Source organism: Mytilus galloprovincialis, chromosome 12 (genome assembly GCF_965363235.1).
Source record: "Mytilus galloprovincialis chromosome 12, xbMytGall1.hap1.1, whole genome shotgun sequence".
NCBI lineage: Eukaryota > Metazoa > Mollusca > Bivalvia > Mytilida > Mytilidae > Mytilus > Mytilus galloprovincialis.
Window position 1 is genome coordinate 19,085,071 of NC_134849.1, and position 22,741 is coordinate 19,107,811.

At 30.9% G+C, this 22,741-nt stretch overlaps 1 protein-coding gene across 4 annotated transcripts in view; it reads left to right on the forward strand.

The window, feature by feature from the left end:
* LOC143055519 (potassium voltage-gated channel subfamily KQT member 1-like) overlaps positions 1–22,741 on the forward strand; it is a 128,485-nt gene that overhangs the window by 17,051 nt on the left and 88,693 nt on the right. For all 4 annotated transcript variants that reach the window (XM_076228678.1, XM_076228679.1, XM_076228680.1 and 1 more), the window contains exon 2: positions 14,908–14,952. The gene's annotated coding sequence lies outside the window, so the exon portion shown is untranslated. The remainder of the gene's footprint in view (positions 1–14,907; positions 14,953–22,741) is intronic.

The window sequence follows — 22,741 nt, forward strand, 5'->3', positions numbered from 1 at the left end:
CTAAAGTTTCACCCACACCAGAAATTCCCAATGTTGAAAACCCGATAGCAGAATGCATAAATACCGATTTTCGTCTGATGTCGTTCGACTAATAGTTAAAAATAAAATGAACAAAAATAAAAGGAAAACTTGCATGTACCTTTGTAGAAATAAATTGAAATTGTAATAATTTGCCACAAAGACATTTAATTTCTAATTTGTAACTTGAGGAACAAAAGAACATACCCAAATAAACCCTACCTACATGTATTGGATTCAAGAATTTAGTGATCTTGTTCATAATTTGCGTGAAATATTTGCCACTTGACGTTAGGCTAATGAAAACACGTATCTCTCTTTGAAAAACAACAACTATTCCGTTAAAGAAGAACCAACACAACTTTCAAACTGTTATTGATCTAAAATTGAGACATGGGCATGCCATAAAAAATGAGAGCTAAAGATGAGCAAAAACTGAATACAATTCAGAATAATATGAATAATACAAATAAAGTCAACAGTAGACTACTGCTGGTCAATAGTCACGAATCGTTTAAGCGAAAAGAACCCTGGGTAACATCTACTATAAGTTAAAAACAACGTAAACAGTGAACTGCAACAAAAACAAACGACAACATAAATAGAAACGAACTTTTCGATACCAACTGCCATATTTATTACTTTGTACTGGACATTTTAATAAAAAAAAAAAAAACAAGTTGTGGGCTGTACGTGGTTAAAGGCGTGTTTAACCTTCCACTTATGTGGTAATTTAAAGAATACCGCTAAAATGACAACATTATGCGACAGTTGTACACTACGAATATACGCAAGAACACCCAGGACGGAGAAATACATACATAAATTACATACTATTATCGCTATTTTACGAAATTTTCCTTTGATCTTGCTGACTGATAATTTCCTTTCTCAGTGGAGTCGAGAGATATGAACACGGAACCGAGTGATATGAAAATTATCGCTATAAACTAAGGGAGAACGTGGCGTTGTTAATGAAATTGACAACGTCGGCATAGGTAAAATAGCGATAAACAGATTATCATTGGGCATCTCAACTCGATAGCTTTTCTTACTGTCAACGTACCGGCTCAAGCGAGAAACTCAATCTCGTTAGGATGATCAACGATAATCTAAAATAACATTTAAAATACATATCTTATGTAATTGATGAAAAATTTGTACAACAAATAAGAGTTAGAGATTATTATTAAAACGTAGTTATCTAACCTTGAACTTAATCCAAGTCAGACTCAATTTGACCTACTAATCAACAATGGAATGATAGACGAGAAAAATGTCAGACATCGAAAAATGAAGGATCTGAAAACACTCCAATTAATAAAAAGAATCTATAAGTTTTCAGACCTTAATATGTCCAAGTATGTATTGTCAATAACAGTTAAAATAGTCAAAACAAAGCACTATATACAATTCACGTCCAAGAATTTTTTTATCATGTCAACACAAATGGTAGCTATATTAAAATTTCATGCAGCTAATCACGAGTATTACAAAATACAATTAACTCGTAGCTCTTAAATGGTTTGCGATCAAATTGCTATTTAATTTGATTGGAATTGAATAGACAAAACCGTTCTATTTAGGGATATATAATTTGATACTGTTAAAAGGGAAGCTTCACATTAAACAAATTAAGAAATATTTAAAAACTTTTTTGAAAAGATTCCACTGTCACAAACTAAACTAACGCAGCATAAGTTTGAGTAATTCTATCGTATTGATAAATACATTTATTAAAGTTGACATGTCTGTCCAGGAAAGTGTAGAAATATACAAATAGGGGGCTTTAAATTAAAGAAGAGGTTAAACATGGGCTTACTGAGGTCAATATCCTTTCTTGGTTGTTTTCCTTAAGTATTTAAACATTATTGCTACATGTAAATATAAGTGTATTCAATGATGCAGAGGGGGAAATCACGACAAATGCTGCATAGTATCCTTCTGTTTATGTCAGCAATTCATAAGAAAAAAAAATTTCATTCAAACGGATAAATAGTTTAAGACACGAATGAACCAGTTTTAGAAAATAATAAACAACAAAGTTATCTGACCTTCAACTTCATCCAAGTCAGACTCGATTTGACACAATAATAAAAAAGGAATAATAAACGAGGTATATATCAGATATATTGAAACAAATGAAGGATCTGCAAACATTCCAAATTAAAAAAGAAATCTCGATAAAAAGGCAATTTTCCGACCAGAATATGGCCACTTATATATTGTCAATAGCAGATAAAACGCAACACTGTACATGCTATATACAATACACGTTTAAGTAATTTTCTACCATGTCAACACAAATGGTAGCTATATTAAAATTTCAACGAGTTGATCACGAGTATTACAAAATACAATTAACTCGTAGCTCTTTTATGATTTGCGATCAATTTGCCATTGCATATGATGGGAACGGGAGGCGATTCTATTTAAGTATATATAATTTAATACATTGAAAACAGAATACAACACATTTAACATATACAGAAATTAAAAGCTTTTTGAAATGATTCTAATGTCACTAACAATAACCAATGTTGCATCAGTTTGAGTAATGATATCGTATTATTAAATACTGTTGTCAAAGTTGACATGTTTGATACTAGCGTACTGAAAATAAAAGAACTAAAATGAAAGAAGGGGAAAACATGGGCTGACTGCTTGATTGTTTTCATTAAATATTTCAACATAACATGCTACATGTAAGTATAAGTGTAATACATATTGGCATATGACGACACAAAGATGCATAAATTACATCCGTCAAATTTTGTCTGCAATTAATAAGGAAATAAATATTTCTTTCAAATGGATAAATCTTTTATAACACGAATAGACCAGTTTAAGAAAAAATAAAAAAAAAAATATCTGACCTTCAACTTTATCCAAGTCAGACTCGATTTGACACAATAATAATAATAAAAAAGGAATAAAAAACGAGGTAATTGTCAGATATCGAAAAATGAAGGATCTGAAAACATTCCAAATTAAAAAAAAAATCGTTTAAAAAGCTGTTTTCCAATCAGAATATGGCCACGTATACAATGTCAATAGCAGACAAAACTGAACACTATATACGATACACGGTTAAGTAATTTTCTACCATGTCAACACAAATGGTAGTTTTAGTAAAATGTCAAGGAGTAGATTACGAGTATTGCAAAACCCGATTAAATTGTAGCTCTTTAATGATTTGCGATCAATTTACAGTAACTACTGAATATGACATGAATTTAATTGATATACGATCATTCTATTTAATAATATACAGTTTGACTAAAAGGAATATTATATGGTATTTCAATATCACATCCGTATCAACCCGAGACGCTAGTATAATCTGCTCAAGGGATTATATTAGTTAAGGGTTAATACCGGTTGTGATATTATAGAAAAAGCAATATCATATGCACTAAGTGTTTACTATATACCTCAAGACGATTGTTTTATATGACATGTCGCATACAGAAATTTTGACTTTTTGAAAAGAGGTTACAAATGCTATTTAACCTTAAGGCCACTTGGTCATCGGACTAATACACATTAAGTTTATCTATTGAAATGTAAAATGTTAAAATGTCCAAAGGCAGTATGGACGAACCTATTTAATGAATTGAGTGTAGCAGCGTACGCTTCTTTCCATTGAAATTGTTAAAACATATTGACATAAACGTACAATGCGGGCTCGTATGAGGTATATTGTTTAAGGTAAATACACTATACTCTTTACGTACAATACAGCCTCGTATAGGGCATCTTTAAAAGGTAAAAACAATAATACTTTGAGAGTATAGCAGATGACAATTCCATCAACCGCTATACGAAATGCTTTGTCATTCTAATTGTAAACAAATTCTGTTGTCCTAACAATTACGTACGATGCAGCCTCGTTTGAGGCATCTTATCAGTTGAATATACTATACTTTTTTGTTGTTGCCGCGAGAAAGAATAAATAGTGCTTTGAGAGACTAACAGATGACAATTCCCTCAGCCGATATACCGCGTTCTTTGTCATTTTAATTGCAAAACACATGTCAGAGCCGACACGATTTCTGTAATAATAGCTATGTGTATTTTTCAATTTGAGATATATATATTTTGAAACAATGAAACGCTGTCAGGTAAATGATCTAATAAAGGATGTCACTATTAGCACTGAAACAGCTACAAGATAGTTGTATATAACCAGTAAAAACAGGCATAGAACTCGATAAACAATTTAAATAGGACTCGACGGTGCTGTAAAAACAAAGGATTGAGAGCTTCATATTTGCAAATTTTTTCGTTCAACATGTTCAAATTAAATACATTTATGGATCTATAGTTAGTCATGTCATGAATGTGACCTACCGAATTAGATTATTTACTGGATTTGTTGTCACATAAACAACACGACGGGTGCCAGGATCTGCTTACCTTTTCGGAGCACCTGAGATCACCCCTAGTTTTTTGGTGGGGTTCGTGTTGTTTATTCCTTAGTTTTCTATGTTGTGTCATGTGTGCTGTTGTTTGATTGTCTTTTTCATTTTACCCATGGCGTTGTCAGTTTGTTTTAGATTTACGAGTTTGACTGTCCCTTTGGTATCTTTCGTCGCTCTTTTAAGACGTCTTGTAATCAATTTTACTTTGAAATAAAAAGTCTATCAAAGTATATGTAACTGAGTAGGCAAAACTTTATAAATTAATTGAATAAGTATGTGTTTTTGAAATAATTGGTCAATAAGAAACAATATTATATTGATGTAATTTGTATGGATCAATATATAACTATGAACCTTAATAATATATAATGGGGAGAGTACTTTTATTGAAAATAATTGGTTTCAAATCGTAAATATTATAATTTAAATTTCATTTTTTTTTAGATTTATTAGACAAATACGGAATACAGATATTTTCGTTTATAGTGTAGACTAATTTATATTGCTATGCGGTATTGGTTTTGTTCGCGTCAAAGGCCGTAAAGTGACCTACATCTACGTCAGTTGGTCTCTAGTGGTTATTTGTCTCATTGGCAATCATGCCATCTCTTTTTATTTTATTAATATAAAGTACCTAATATAATGTTATCTTTTGTAAAGTAGACCGGACTCAAAAATCTTATCATCTAAGTGTAAATATGGCAAAATAAGTTCCATCGTACTCTATTCTCTGGATAATAGTTTTCAATATGAAATAATTTCATTTGGACTTATTTCCTTTGACTAGCAAAATGAACAGAAAGTGATCGTTTTTCTTTGTTGACTTATACACAGAAAAAGGACAACAAACATCAGATTTGAAAAAAAACTGAGTAAAAAACTAATAACGAATACTAGAATAATCGAATGCTGAAATATAAAGATGAAAACAAAATGGCAGATAGAAGTAAATACTACATAAGATTTCTGGAAGGACCCCTATCCAGGCCCTTTCATATTTTTACTAGATGTTAAAGCAGCATATTGTCCTATTTCGAATCATACGACCAAAACATGAATTCAGAAAGATATAATTAATGAAATATTTTGACCAATACTCGACTTATGAGCTTTGTTTCTCCATTTTGCATTGAGTATTCATTCATCTAGAAATATCAGATCAATGAAACGTATGAATTGTCTTTCCAATACAACTTCATTAATTATAGTTTTGGATGCCCTCAAACGCAAAAATATGTGAAATTTGATGAAATCTGCAATTTCAAATCAGAACTGTCTTGTGTTCTGTAGCGATGAAAACACATTTTGATTTAGTTTGTGGAATTAATCTACATTGGTGAAGTAAATGCAAACTATTAAAGATCAAGTAAAATATCAATAAAATGGAGAAAACACTGTAAAAATCTCTTGGATCCGAACCGCACCTTAAGTTTCACCTGCACAAAAAATGATCAATGTTGACAACCCGATAGCGGAATGCATAAATACCGATTCGCGTCTGAAGTCGTTCGACTAATAGTTAAAAATAAAATGAAGAAAAATAAAAGGAAAACTTGCATGTACCCTTGTAGAAATAAATAGAAGTTGTAATAGTTTGCCACAAAGACATTCAATTTCTAATTCGTAACTTGAAGAAAAAAAGAACATACCCAAATAGAACCTACCTACATATATTGGATTCAATAACTTAGTGATCTTGTTCATAATACACGTGAAATATTTGCCACTTAACGCTAGGCTAATGAAAACACGAATATCTCTTTGAAAAACAACAGCTACTCCGTTAAAGAAGAACCAACACAACTTTCAAACTGTTATTGATCTTAAATCGAGACATAGGCATGCCATAAACAAATGAGAGTTAAAGATGAGCAAAAAGTGAATAACATTCAGAATAATAAAAATGATAAAAATAAAGGCTACAGTAGAATACTGCTGGTCAATGGTCATGAATCGATTTAGCGAAAAGAAATCCGAGTAACATAAAAAACCAAAGGGAAACCCATCTACTATAAGTAAAAGAACAACGTAAACAGTGAACTGCAACAAAAACAAACGACAACATCAATAAAAACGGACTTTTCGATACCAAATGCCATATTTATGACTTATAAATGACTTCACTATAATGGTGGTTTGAACGTGGTTAAAGGCTTGCTTAACCTCCCGCTTATATGATAATTTAAAAAAAATACCGCTAAAATGACAACATTGTGCGACAGTTATACACTTCGAATATACGCAAGAAGACCCAGGAGGAAGAAATACATGCATACATAATATACTATTATCGCTATTTTACGAAATTTTCCTTTGATCTTGCTAACTGATAACTTCCTTTCTCAGTTCTGTCGAGAGACATGAACACGGAGTCGAGTGATATTATCGCTAGAAACTAAGGGAGCACGTGGCGTTGCTAATGAAATTGACATGAAATTGACAACGTCGGCATAGGTAAAAAAAAGCGATAAACAGATTATCATTGGTCATCTCAACTCGACTTCTTTTCTCACTTTCGCCGGCTCAAGCGAGAAAATTAATCTCGTTAAGATGATCAACGATAATCTATAATTACATTTAATATACATCATATTTTATGTAATTGATGAACATCTTGTACAACAAATAAGAGTTAGAGATTATTATAAAAACGTAGTTATCTAACCTTGAACTTAATCCAAGTCAGACTCAATTTGACACAATAATCAAAAATGGAATGATAGACGAGAAAAATGTCAGATATAGAAAAATGAAGAATGAACACCCAGGACGGAGAAATACATACATAAATTACATACTATTGTCGCTATTTTCCGAAATTTTCCTTTTGATCTTGCTGACTGATAATTTCCTTTCTCAGTGGAGTCGAGAGATATGAACACGGAGCCGAGTGATATGAAAATTATCGCTATAAACTAAGGGAGAACGTGGCGTTGCTAATGAAATTGACAACGTCGGCATAGGTAAAATGGCGATAAACATATTATCATTGGTCATCACAACTCGATAGCTTTTCTTACTGTCAACGTACCGGCTCAAGCGAGAAACTTAATCTCGTTGAGAGGATCAACGATAATCTAAAATAACATTTAAAATACATATCTTATGTAATTGATGAAAAATTTGTACAACAAATAAGAGTTAGAGGTTATTATTAAAACGTAGTTATCTAACCTTGAACTTAATCCAAGTCAGACTCAATTTGACACAATAATCAAAAATGGAATGATAGACGAGAAAAATGTCAGATATAGAAAAATGAAGGATCTGAAAACACTCCAATTAATAAAAAGAATCTATAAAGACAGTTTTCAGACCTAAATATGTCCAAGTATGTATTGTCAATAACAGTCAAAATAGTCAAAGCAAAGCACTATATACAATTCACGTCAAAGTAATTTTCTATCATGTCAACACAAATGGTAGCTATATTAAAATCTCATGGAGTTAATCTCGAGTATTACAAAATACAATTAACTCGTAGCTCTTAAATGATTTACGATCAAGTTGCTATTGAATTTGATTGGAAATGAATAGACAAAGCCGTTCTATTTAAGGACATATAATTTGATACTGTTAAAAAGGGAAGCTTCGCATTAAACAAATTAAGAAATATTTAAAAACTTTTTTGAAAAGATTCCACTGTCACTAACAATAACTAACACAGCATAAGTTTGAGTAATTCAATCGTATTGATAAATACATTTGTTAAAGTTGACATGTCTGTCCAGAAAAGTGTAGCAAAATTAAAATAGGGGGATTTGAATAAAAGAAGAGGTAAAACATGGGCTTACTGAGGTTAATATCCTTCTTGGTTATTTTCCTTAAGTATTTCAACATTATTGCTACATGTAAATATAAGTGTATTCAATGATGCAGAGAGGGAAATCACGACAAATGCTGCATAGTATTTTTCTGTTTTTGTCAGCAATTCATAACAAAAGACATGTTTCATTATAATGGATAAATAATTTAAAACACGAATGAGCCAGTTTAAGAAAAAAATAAACAACAAAGTTATCTGACCTTGAACTTCATCCAAATCAGACTCGATTTGACAAAATAATCAAAAAGGAATAATAAACGAGGTATATGCCAGATATATATATAAAAAAAGAAGGATCTGAAAACATTCCAAATGAAAAAAAAAAAATCGCTTAAAAGGCAGATTTCAGACCAGAATATGGCCACGTATATAGATTCAATAACAGGAAAATCTAAGCACTAAATACAATAAAAGTACACGTTTAAGTAATTTTCTACCTTGTCAACACAAATGGTAGCTATATTAAAATTTCAAGGAGTTGATTACGAGTATTACAAAATACAATTAACCCGTAGCTTTTTATTGGTTTGCGATCAATTTATAGTAACTATTGAATATGATATGAAATGATTTGATACGGCCATTCTATTTAATTATATGAAGTTTGACTAAAAGAGAATATCATATGGTCTTTCAATTTCACATCCGTATCAACTCGAGACGGCATTATAATCTGCTCGAGGGATTATATTATAAGTTATATGGTTCGCTACTGACCTATTGATCCATATAGGATTAGTAAAATTCATAGGGGGTCAGTAGTTATCCGTATAAAGAATTTATCGCACGCTTAAGTTTTTCTGCTTCGTTTTGTTGAAAAATAAACAATGAAACACAACAAGATTATTAAATGATGTCACCATTAACGAGTCATGAACCCCCTATGAAATTTAATAATCCCCTACGGTCTCATAGGGGTCACCACGTGACGGCGTTAATATTTTACCAGCGGTGCGATAATGGTTAAGTGTTGGTACGGTGTCTGTTATTGACAAAGCCATATCAAATACACTAAGTCTTTACTATAAACCTCAAGAATCATATTTTTTATGTGACATGACGTTACACTGATTAGTGGTTTGATAATGCATATGCACCCGTGACTGATATCGATGACGTGATAAAAGGCGTCATAAAGGCTTCTAACCGTGCCTGATATCGAAAATGATCTCTTATGTCATTATCAATAAACCACGCTACACGAGTTTAAGTAATGCTACCTTAATCAAGTGATTGATGTATTCTTGGATTTCCTTTTTTAGTCTCTCAATATTACTGCTACATTTAATATAATTTTAGTCGATGTAAGAGAGGGATAGATCACGAGAATGTATTTTTTTTTAAATCCGTCCCTTCGGAATTTTTGGTTATCAAACTCTTCGACTTCTTATCTGATTTTGCCTTTTTAATTAATTTCAATTCTAGAGACACTCACTAGTCTTTTGTTGAAAAAAACGCAAGTCTGGAGTACAAAATTTGTTTCCTGCAGTTATCTATGAGTTTATTTTATTTTGGATTAGATAATGCTTTTCGTTTATGGAATTAGTAATTGCAACTGATTCTACTAAAATATATCAATAAGTTTTAAATTTGCAGGTGATAAATGACTTTACCATGTTTACAATAAGTTATTTTCACAGAAAACTGTTCAATGCATATTTCGACTTATCCAAAGGGAACCCGACTTTTTGCTCGTAGGAAATAATCATTTTTGATTTTTTTTATCAGTCGAGTTTTGTCATTTTTTCGGTATAGCGTAGCGCATTACTTTTCTCGAAATATACTGTTATTAAATAGATAGATGACTATTGACAGCTTTGGGAAATCACTTATAAGCTACACACTGAAATTACCACAGCAAATGGATTAAATATATTCTGTATGATTATAAGGCTTATATCGGGTTAAGAATTACGGTTTCATAGAAAGTTCATGATCTACTCGCATTATGTTCGTATGGTTACAAACCTTCTAAACAAATGGCAAAAACAGGCTGCAGGTAAGAGTTAAGAACAATATTAGATTGAAGTGAAGTTTTTTTAAAAGGCTTTTTACAAGGATAGTGTTTGTTGTATTTCTTGTTTTTTCATTTAAATTATACTGTTGGTTTCCAGATTGAATTGTTTTACACTTTAGTCTGGTCGTTTTGGGGGTCTTTTACGCTTGCTTTTCTGTATGGACCAATGCTCTGTGTGAACGGCAATACTATGACCTATAATTGTTTACCTTTTAAACATTATGATTTTAATGGAGAGTTGTATCATTGGCACTAATACTACAACTTCTTATTTATATTAAACGAACCAAGATTGTTAAGAAACAATAATTAAGTGGTCAGAAAACAAGTTGCATGTGATTGATTTATTTGGCAATGTTAACCTAAATTTTAGTTACAAAAGTAAATACATGTATTATTGGAAACGAAAAGAAAATAATTAACATAAGCAGAATGTAGCAAACTTTTTAGAAACTTTTGTTCCTCAATGGTCTTAAACTTCGACCTTATTTGGCCTTTTTAACTTTTGTTAATTCAAGCGTCAATGATAAGTTTTTTGTAAACGAAACGAGCTTCTGGTGCATATCCAAAATGTCCAGAGTGTATTAATACTTGTCTGACATATCTGCTATCGAGTTTAAGAAATATGGCTATCTTCCCCTGTTTCACTCGCAGGGTCGAAATATAAACATTTCCAAATCCTACTGAAATTTTAACTGTAGATCATATATTAAAAACATTTCAACAATTTATAAATTTCCATCTTATCCTTTACATGTTATTCAACGCCACAAAATACTACGGAAAGAACTTTTCTACTAGAATGCACAATTTTACAGGTTTTTGTTTTTTAAAATCTACATCGTCTCTAACCATCACGAATTGATGTATTTTCAATTGACAATACACAGCTTTGCTCCCAATAATAGTTTTGGTTTGGTATGCCCAAACTCCTAAATCTTTTCACATGAATATGTTACTATTTAAACATAACGATTTGGCGGTTAATCTCTTTTGATTCCTTTAATGCAAATTTACTGTTTACGAGAAATGGACTGGTTTAATTAAATGCAGATACACATAAAACAAATCATTAAACCTAGGATCATCGTTGATGCATTTTGTAATACCATTAAAAAAATTAAAACTTGTTTGATTGAGATGTTTAAACTATCTATTTTGAGTGTTTAGATATGTGTAAACATTTTGTTCATTGAGGTTTTGATAAAAAAAAAAAAAAAAAACCAACGGACTTGATCATGATGGACTAAATACAACATTTGTATCTAACTTGATCTAAAAATGATCTACATAAAATGCAGAACTGCAAGATTAAATTTTACCAAAAACTATAGACTTAAAAACCATGGACTAAAAACACTTTTGCGTTTGACTTATTATAGATTGATTGTTACTATAAGCATACGAGGAAGCGACCTTAAACTTTGCAAAATATACGATAATATAATAACATCAATGATAACATCACCAATGCATATCAATCTCAAATAACATGTTACAAAAAAATAAATGTTTCCTATAGAAAATGTCCTTGAACTTTAAAAAACGACACTATAATCTCAATTTAAATATCATATTCCAAATAGATATTGCTTAATATACCGTCTACCACTTGGTAAAGCATCATTACTGTTGAATAGGGAGTGTGGTGTATTGTCATTGATTACCGTATAAATGACAAACAATGAGAAGAGAGTTTCAATTAATGGTTATCTTGTATTTACCATACAGTAATAGAATAAGCACTAGAATCAATGATTCTAAATTAAAAGTTATCGAGACTAGGGGAATTATTTGTTTGCCATGTCATCTATTATAAGTGTCACTAATGCTGATAACGTATAGAGTTGTGTCCCTTGACGCAGTAGCTAACAAGTAAGTAGTTACTTTTTTCTATGGCAATATTGTTAAGGGTTTTTACGAATTATTATTTTTAATTAAATAATACCCTGTAAATATGATAGGCAAGCACTTTGATATCTTGGTTTGAAGGACACAATCGAATTCAGGTCTCATGAAGTTAGATAAGGCTTACATTTAAACCAATCTATCGAACATACTTCCCTTTAGTATAGAAACGCAAATAAACAGACAATAAACCATGTAAAGCCTTTTTTTAATAAGCCAATTTAATCGCATTAAAGAACTATGATGTCAAAGACGTCTGCCTGCTTGTACTTTACCTTTGAAGAGATTGAATTCAGAAGTCTTTTACAAAATGGCTACAAGGTATCAATCGGACTATATTGAAGTGTAATTACTTTTTCTCGGAGTAATCCAATTTCCGTTCCGTGTAACACGTCAGTTTTCTGTCAACGCTGTCGTCAACACTGTTACAAAAATTCTTCTAATAAGATTAAGTAAAATCAGGCAATATACGAAATGCAGACAAACAACAGCTACAATACGATGTTCATTAGGAATAAAAAAAGATAAAGGTTAAGGTAAAGGCATAGGGAATAATAGCGCATTATTATTTTCTAAAAACTCTGTCTTGAATAACAAATTTGAAGATATCCATACAACTTTTTAATTGAAAGTCATTTTGATAAACATTTCAACTCTTAATGAACCTCAACATATTTTTTTAATCAATAACATAATATCGTTAAAAATGTTGATAAATTACTTATTTCCAAGGGAAAGCGATTTAAATCTAGTTCAGAAAGATTAGCGTGAAGACATCAAATACATCATTATTTTACGTTTGAATAAAATAAATATATTGAACATGTTAATCTAATCAATTCATTTTTGTTCTACTCAAGGTCACGGATTTAACTTTTTTCCATATATGATTTAGCTCATGAATAATGCTTCATGGAAAAGTAGGACATTGTTTAATTGCATATAAATAGGGTAGTAAAATATATAAAAAACTGTTATGAATAATAATTGACGTAGAGACACGCCAAGCAGACAACAACTAAACGATGCAGCAAAGATAGTTTGGATAGGGATCATTAGTTTTTGTATTCTTTTAATATTTAGAGAAAAAAGTAAAATCACAAAAATACTCCGAGGAAAAATCAAAACGGAAAGTCCCTAATCAAATGGCAAAATTTAAGGATAAAACACGCTAAAACACATAGAAAACAACTGTCATATTCCTGACTTAGTACAGACATTTTCAAATGTAGAAAATGCTGGATTGAACCTGGTTTTATAGCGCTAAACCTCTCACATTTATGACAATCGCATCAAATTCCGTCTTAGAGAATTGTTTTCCAGGTGTAAAATTATCTGTTGAAGTTAGTACAATTTTGTGCTAGTATATAAAAAATACAAGTTGCAACTTAACTAAAAATGATTAATAAAATTTTGTTTCGATATTGTAACTTTCGTTTTGAAGAAGAAAAAGGTATTCCAACAGCAACCAACTGTGACCATCTTATCATAAAGTTGTTCCTTTTCTGTTGAAAATTGAAGTTTACCTCAAATAGCTCCAACGCGGCATTGAATAATACCGTCAATTTATAGACGATATAGTCATCCAAAATATACAATTGGCACTGTTATCTAACATCAATACCAGCGCGTATGGTAAGTTTTCATGAGGCATCTATCTGACTTGAAAATTAGATCAACGTTTGTTTTATTTTTGTCCCAGTTTTTTTACAATCTTTTCGCTGAAGACCCGTCAATCAGTTTAGATTAATTATCAGGCTATAGTATTCTATTTACAGTATTACGCAATAAAATGTCATGTAAATGTGACTTATAATTGACATTGTTTCCAATTATAAAAAAATCTCGGGGTATAACTTAATCATTATAAAATCAGTATGAATAATAACATAAACACTCATATTATAAAAATTATTGTTTGTGTATAATATGAAAAACTACCACTGTTAATACTACCAAACATAAGCACAAACTAACAACGATGTTTGCGAACACAGAGTGTGAGAACAAAGGAGGTGTTGGATATACATCAATGGGGAAAAGTAAAATAACAAAAATGCAGAACTCCGAGAAATATTCAACACGGAAAGTCCCTAATTAAATGCCAAATTAAAAAGTCAAACGAATGGATAACAACTGTCATACAGTATTCCATAACTGGAACAGCATGTGTGGAGGTATGGAACTTAGATGTGCATGCAAACAAATTACACAAAAGAAAAAAAGACACATAGGTTGTAACGGAATGGAATATTAAAATTTTACTAATTTCACTGTTCTTTTAATACGAACATTTCGAGACTCATGCTTGACGTCGTTAAATAGGATAGTTGCATTGAAGGCAAGATTTGTTTAATTGCTTCGTATATTATCTTCCTTACTTTTGTTGTTCTTTAACTCCATGAACAATTTTCTCATTTCTGTAAAGCCTTTCCAAACCCTTGTATGAAGAAATTCAAATTGGAATTATTTACCATTTTTTGTTCAAACAGAATTGTAAGTCAGACGACAATCAAACACCATGAATATTTAGAAGGAATGTACAACCATTGGTAAAAGACTGTTTGATTCTGCATCCTTCTGGTGCGTACGTAGAGTTGTCTCGCTGGCATTTTTACCACATCTTCTTATATCTATGTATGTGTTTTACTTTATTCATAAATGTATAAGGTTCTATTTGTCATTGAAACCTAATTGTTGGTGGATGTTTGCAGGTTTCACTAGTGATAGAAGAACAGCTGACTTCACCCCAGTTTCTGGTAGGTATATTTTGCTCAATATTTAGTCTTAGGTGTTTTGTTTTGTGGATTCTTTCATAATATTTTATCGCCATAATGTTCTCTGTGTGTTTTCGATCTAAGGTGTTTAATTGATCCCTTGGTATCTTTCATTCTTTGGAATCAAATTGAACTGAAAACGTCTGTACGCAGAATACTATAATTATGGTATTCTCTAATTTTCAAATTTATCTATATATAAGTTGTCAATATGTATTTAAACTTATTATGATGTAATCAACGATTGGAACTGGGTGCTTTATGCCTGGAGGGCTATAAGTAGTTAAATGTGTTTTCATATATATGGGAAAAGAAATTCGTATTGAAACAGGCAAAACAAGAAATTCATCATGATTGCATACTGTATAAGTATATTTTAACTCATATAATCATTAGATATAAATATCATGATGGGTAGCTTAGTCGATTCTGAAATTTAGGGATGTAATGTGTGCAAATCGCCATAGGAAAATTTCGAAAATCTATTGCGACTAATATTCAAAACCTTTCCATCATTATTTAAAGCATGTTTAGCCGTATTTGGCACAACTTTTTGGAATTTTGGATTCTCAATGCTCTTCAACTTTGTAATTGTTTGGCTTTATAAATATTTTGATATGAGCGTCACTGATGAGTCTTATGAAGACGAAACGCGCGTCTGGCGTACTAAATTATAATCCTGGTTCCTTTGATAACTATTTAATATTAATATCTCTTCGGATAATTAATGAAATATAAATACACTGATGGAGAGCTTAGTCGAATCTCAAATTGAGGGGTGTAATGTGTCGTTTGCTATAGGTAACATAAAATTTTGAAAGTTTAACCTAGATGGTCAAAGGAATATTTCTTTTCTCTTTATTGTTGTTAACTATGATAAATGTAGTCTGTCAGTTCTATGTGTTTGTGATAAACTTATAACATTAAGTCATGCAAGTCTTAATTGAAAAAAAACTACAGGCAACTAAAAAATATACGTTGTCCCTAGGAAATAACAAAATATATAACGTATAACATAAGGGAATGAAAGTTATCTTTCTTCTAACAGGAAATCTGATAGTACCATATCAGACAGTAATGTACAAATTGATAATGAACAAGACCACCAATTCATGGACATTGAATTCATTGCCCGTTGCTGTCTTTGTTTAATTCTACTATTTATAGAATTTAAAGCTATTTTGTTTTAACAGTATGAGTAAAGTAACAGTCATTTAATGTCGACAATCATTTAATGTCAAAACTACGTTCAAAAGATGTTGTTTGTTGATGTGGTTCGTAAGTTTTTCTCGTTTCTCGTTTTTTATATAGATTATACAGGTTGTTTGTTCTGTTTAAATTGTTTTACACTAGTCATTTGTGCGACCCGTAATAGTGTGTTGTTCGGTTTGAGACAAGGCTTCGTGTTGAATACCGTACTTTGACCTATGATGATTTACTTTTACAAATTTTGACTTGGATGGAAAGTTGTCTCATTGGCACGCATACCATATCTCCTTATATCTATAACGGTTTTGTTTAAAAAAAAATATAATTTTAATTGCATATCCTATCGTACTGGATCACAAAAGCCTGGTAATACTGAAACAGGTACATCTGATCCGAGTAACATACAAAATATTCCCTCCTACTAGTATTTCATATTGAAATATTTTTTATTATTGAAAATAATATTCAAAAGTGCTTTTACATTGATTCGATAGTTATGAATAGGTACCAATATTACTTACTAGTATTCACACAGTTTTTGCTATACACATGCAGTATTTGGTGTAAAAAATCAATTGCGCCTTTCTTGCATGTTCTTTCTGGGGCAATGGTTGAGTGGTTTTTATACCATTACATCTCTATTGTTGGTATGTCGTCATGAAGCGCAAGTGGTACCTCATTTATGTATCAATAGGTATAAAATAAGAACTCATTGACATACATTAGAGATTTTTTCTCGAATTACACTGTATATTAAAACATCTGTAGTGGAACGTGAATTTTATAAAAGATACCATGAATTCTATTCAAAATCTTCAAAATATCGAAATGCGCATATTGCGCAATAAAAGTTGTGCCATCAATATCATTTTTAGTATCTTTTGATATGTTTGTTGTGTCCCCTTTTTACTTTTGATAATGAGTACCAAATTCGACAGTTACCATGACGTATTTTTCTTCTATGTAAATTTGTAAATGTTCCTCAATTTACATGATTTAAAATTCAGTATACAATTTGATATATTTGATTTGTATGATTCATTTTGGTATAAACCTTTAAATGTTAGAACCAATAGGGTTTTTTTTCTTTAATTTGTAAAAACATTATAATATCAATGTGTGTTTAAATTTATAAATTAATGCGTTTCAAAAACTAATTAACTTGAAAATGAATCTGTTTCCCCCATGATAATTGTTTTATCTCAATATACTGCGGATAGAATGAGACTAATTGAATCTTGAAATGTCAAGAATACATGTTATTGAAAATATCTTTAATTAAAAAAAAGTTGTGTTGTTAAACTTCCGTTGCTATACATAAATCTTTAAGCACTCTTAAATATTCTCTTGTGCGGTTGTGTTTATAATTTTCTCTTGAGTTCATGTAACAAATGACCTATAAAGAGTATGTATATATATGATTGTTTGTCATATGAAGCCGCTTGTTGGGGACCTTGCAATAGGCAGCCTGTTGATGAATGCATTACATATGATAAAGATTATCCTGTCAATTCATTTAAAGTTCATTAGATACCGATGATATTCATGATATAACTATAATATCTTGCTGATATACAACCTGTATGCTACATTTTGTAGATTAATATCGACTGCAAACTCCTATTTCATGATTCGATCATCGAGGGATTAATTTCAAATATTTATGTTCCAGTAGTAGCCGATTATGTAATGATAAGCGCAAATGATATTGTAAAAGGCAGTTTCAGAAAGTTTAGTTGATATTGGAATTTTTACTATTTTGTTGAATACTTTCTGTCATATTTCGCCTCCCTTTGTTCTCTTTGAACAACATATTGAATTTTTAAAAGGATTGACTGATTATGTATAAAAATAATAGTTTGTGCTTCTTGATTCCACCAAAAAAAAACCTAAGATGAAGTCTAGAACAAAGTTTTAACCTTTTTGTATTATGCTGAATCTGTTGAAAAAAGTTTTCATTTACCCAACACTCCTCATCATTATGTACAAAATATCACAGGTGTTGATTACAAAATGTTTGACGTCAAAATGTAGAAATGTCGTTTAGATTGTTCAAATGATAATAAATAGGTGAAGTGCAGAAAAATATAAGTTAAAATGAAGCCGAATTCGATTGCCATTTGTTTTGATAAGACATTTACTTTATAGAAATTACGCTTTGAGTACATTAACGTACCAGTTTTATAGGAATGACGCTTTGAGTACATTAACGTACCAGTTATAAACGCACTAGATGTTTTTACACCACAATGCAATTGCAACAAGAGGCATTCAATTATTAAATTCAAACAGTCTGTTTTAGATGATTACAAGCATTTTATATGCCGAGGTCGATAATAACAAAAGAGCACACCACCAAAATATTAATATACGCGGACATACTATGGTGTCGTCAAATGTATGCAAAAGAAACATTATTCTGCTAACTTTGCCTTTTTAACACTACCGAGAAAATAACGATAAAGTGAATGTTTAATTTTGAAAATCATACATACTTACAAGATATTTTGGTCCATTAGCAATAAATTTAGGTCAAGGTTATTTTGATATATTACCGTTCAGATCCATTTTGAATTAGATAATAACTTTTGGCTGTATTTATGGCGATGTGGTTTGATGGTCAAAGCAAAGGATGTTCGTCATTTTCAAATAGGACGATGGTGTGTGTAATTACAGGAAACCCATATAATATAGAAAGCAGCTATAGTTCACGTGATAATAAAATTTGGAGTAATAAAAAAGATCTAACCAACAATGTCATCTGTTACTTAACAAAAGAAGGAATAGCATATGACAAACAAACACCATAAACAACAACTTGTTTTCTTGTCTAAAGACAGGCACCAAAAAATGTTGAAGGGTTCAACACATTGTGGCCTTAACTTATGTAGGATACTAATATAACAGTACACCGTTAAAAATATATTATAGAATGCCTTGACTCAATTAATCTGTACGAGGTACAGAGCAGTTATAAAATTATATATGTTACAAAAGAAATAAAATTTAAACAAAGCTCAAATTAGATAGTAAACAGAACAAGTTTTTCTAAACTTAAAGATCAAGCAATACACCTTCAAATAATTAGGTAAATACATAATAAGCATACCTTGAAAAATCATCCAAAATATACGAATCGCCAAAATGTAAGAAGATTAGTTGACAACACTACAAATAAATTCCTATGTAAGACTGAAACTTGTTTTTTGTCTCATTCCTAGTAAAAGAGGGACGAAAGATACCAAAGGGACAGTCAAACTCATAAATCAAAAACAACTGACAACGCCATGGCTAAAAACGAAAAAGACAAACAAACAGCACACACGACACAACATAGAAAACCAAAGAATAAACAACACGAACCCCACCAAAAAAACTAGGGGTTATCTCAGTAAAATTAAATTCGCCCTGTAAATTCAATGTTAAAGTGTCTAATCATCAGCATGACCTATAATGTAAAAGAATTCCAATAATACCACTTATCGGATAAAAATCATAGGAAATTGCTTTTTTTTACACAGTTGATGGATATACATTGAGTAGATGTCTGAGAAATTTATGGATACAAGAATATGGTTAACATGCAGGTCTCTTATTTTTCTTTACAATATATTTATTGAATAATACTTTGTTATCACATTAAAAACAAATTTGTGGCTTAGAAATGTGCGCTTGGCAGGGAACGTAGCGTTAGTATGGTACTTCGGCATGTTAAATTAGCAAGGGTGTTTGATACACACACAGAGCTATGCTGTTCATGTTATAGTATATATTTTCGTATGCAAGTTCTACTTTCTTTATTTTTATGGAGTAATGTTTTAAAATATTTTTATAAAAATTTATTAGCCATACATATAAAACAGTAAAGGCTTTCTTTTCAACTAAGGAATGTTAACTCCAAATTCTGTGATAATTTATGTATCTTTTCCAAATGAAATAACTGAGATGGCTAAAAAATCCTGATGTCCATTTATCTTAATATTGGATAAATCATTGTATCACGAATTCTACATTTAATTTTCATATGTATTTATGATACTTTTGTACTCATATAAAAATGTATCCAAGCTTCTTTTCCTTTTTAAAGTCCTTGATTGTATATTAGCTCCATATGTACTCTTTTCGATGTTGATACGATTTTAAATGTTTCAAGAAGGTTTTGAGCATTTTACGTTTTGAGATCGAGCATCACTTGAAGTTGCCAGGCATTCGGATAATGACAAAATCGATTACGGACATGTTCCTCTTGTTCACTTACTTGTTAAAGTGCAAACTTATTGCGATGTCTCTACTTCTAATGTGTTATTCTTTAGACAAACCTCCCACTCTAAATTTAGAAATAAATGGCATAGATACAAACAAGGAAATGAAAATAATTATCATGATTATAAATCAAATAAATACTTTAATAAATATGTTGCTGCCGACATGTTTCATTTAATTTACCTTTATCAGGATTACTCAAAGCTATGCATTTAAAACGTAGGATGTATAATGAATTATACAAAACTCATCAGAGTTACCTGTCATATAATTCGCCGTTTTAGAATATAATGCATCCTGGGTAATATTTTCAAACGCGTACACCAAAATGTTGTGACTGGTTCAATACGTTCTAGACAATGGAAATCCATCCAATGACGTAACGTTATTTTCATTTTGGTGTACGGACAATGAAATTATCCACAGTCCTTTAGATTCTGTAAAGACGAATTGTGAACACCAGAAGCGAATTTTGTCTGCAAAAGACTCATCAGTGGCGTTATAAGAAACACATGTTGAAAGTTAAACAAAGTACGAGGAATAAACTTGAACTATACATTTCAGTCCTATATTAAATGGTTATTTAGATCAGTATATGTATTGTTGAGGTTAAACGTTATATAAATGATAAAATATATCTTTCCAATACGTTCATTTTGTTTTGTAGTTTTTAATAGAGTCGTTAGATGCAAGTTATATAAAGTTTCGTTAGAATTAGAAACGTATAGATTTTCAATTTATTAATCATGTGCTATAAGGTTTTCCTCACTCGACAATTTACGTACCTGAGATCACCCCGTCTGTTGTGGGGTTCGTGTTGCTTATTCTTTAGTTTTATATGTTGTGTCATGTGTACTATTGTTTGTCTGTTTGTCTTTTTCATTTTTAGCCATGGCATTGCCAGTTTATTTTCGATTTATGAGTTTGATTGTCCCTTTGGTATCTTTCGTCCCTCTTTTATGGTAATCTCATTCTAACATTTTTTCACATGCTGTTTTGAATATGTAATATTCAAATGTAAAAACAGAAACGCATGAATTTTATATGATAGACAATAGACCAAGAAGAATATTTCCACATATATTTAGATAGAAGAAACGAATTCTTTAGAAGAAACATTTCCAAGCTGGACTAGCTTGAAGTTTATAAAATTCTGGATAAAATTCCACTAACAATCTAAACGTCTACAAATGATTTTAAAGTATTTCAATCTAAAAATTGCCTAACATGTATATCCATGCTTTGTTAACTAGAATACATCCATAACATAATTATATGATTAAACTCGTAGCCACGTGAAATTGCTTCTGCTGACACAATTTCTGGATATAAATTTAGTAGATTCCTGACAGATTTATTGATGATATCATGCTCTCATTTAGCATAAATCTCAAAATTAAGGTCGCTCGCCTTCTTTTAACATTTATTTTTTTAAGTTCATCAAATCAAAAATCAATTTGTTACTTAGAAATGTGCGAGTTGCAAATAACTTTGTGTTTCCAAGTGGTGTAGCATCTCGTTTATCTATTTTAAACTATATATTTAGGTGGACAGATAACAGTGTAGATCAGCAAGATAATTTCATACATTTTGCTTGATGCAAATCATTTAATATTGTTGTCAACTAATATCAATGTATTTGAGCAGCATATTAAAGCTAGAACTTTTTTCTAATGCAGCGCATGTCGACTAGTATGATTAAGACCTTGCTTGTGGTTGCTTGTGGTTGCATTGTGATTCTTATCTTTTTTTTCTGATTTTGAATTTTCCTGAAGTACCTTTGTATTTTGTATCATATATATGTCCAATCAAATGCTCCCTAAAACCACATTGTGCAATAAGTCTCAAGCCAGGTCAGGTAAATTCCATACTTTGTACCGCTACTGTTTAACACTGTGACAGTAGAAAGAATCAGAATATCACCACTGAGCTGCGAACTCGAGACACGAACAGATGAACGAAAAAGAAAGGACAAAGAAATCCTGAGTAATGCTTGCCAAGTGATATTTGTGACGCTCTTCCTCGTAGCCACAAGCAAGTTGCTTTTGAGTTGAAATAATTAATATCATCTTGAAAGCCAGATGCACAAATATTAGTTGCGGGATACCAAATCCTGCGTAGTTGGATCTTACTACTAAAACATCCAAAGTTGAAAACTGAAATAAAAACGTAATACATGTATAGTCAGGTTTTGTATTGTACCATAAAAAATTATTGACAGTTTACGCTAAACAAACCTCAAACAAAACGTAGAATATAAAACTCGTTCTCTCTTACTTTAACATTTAAGAATCATGCA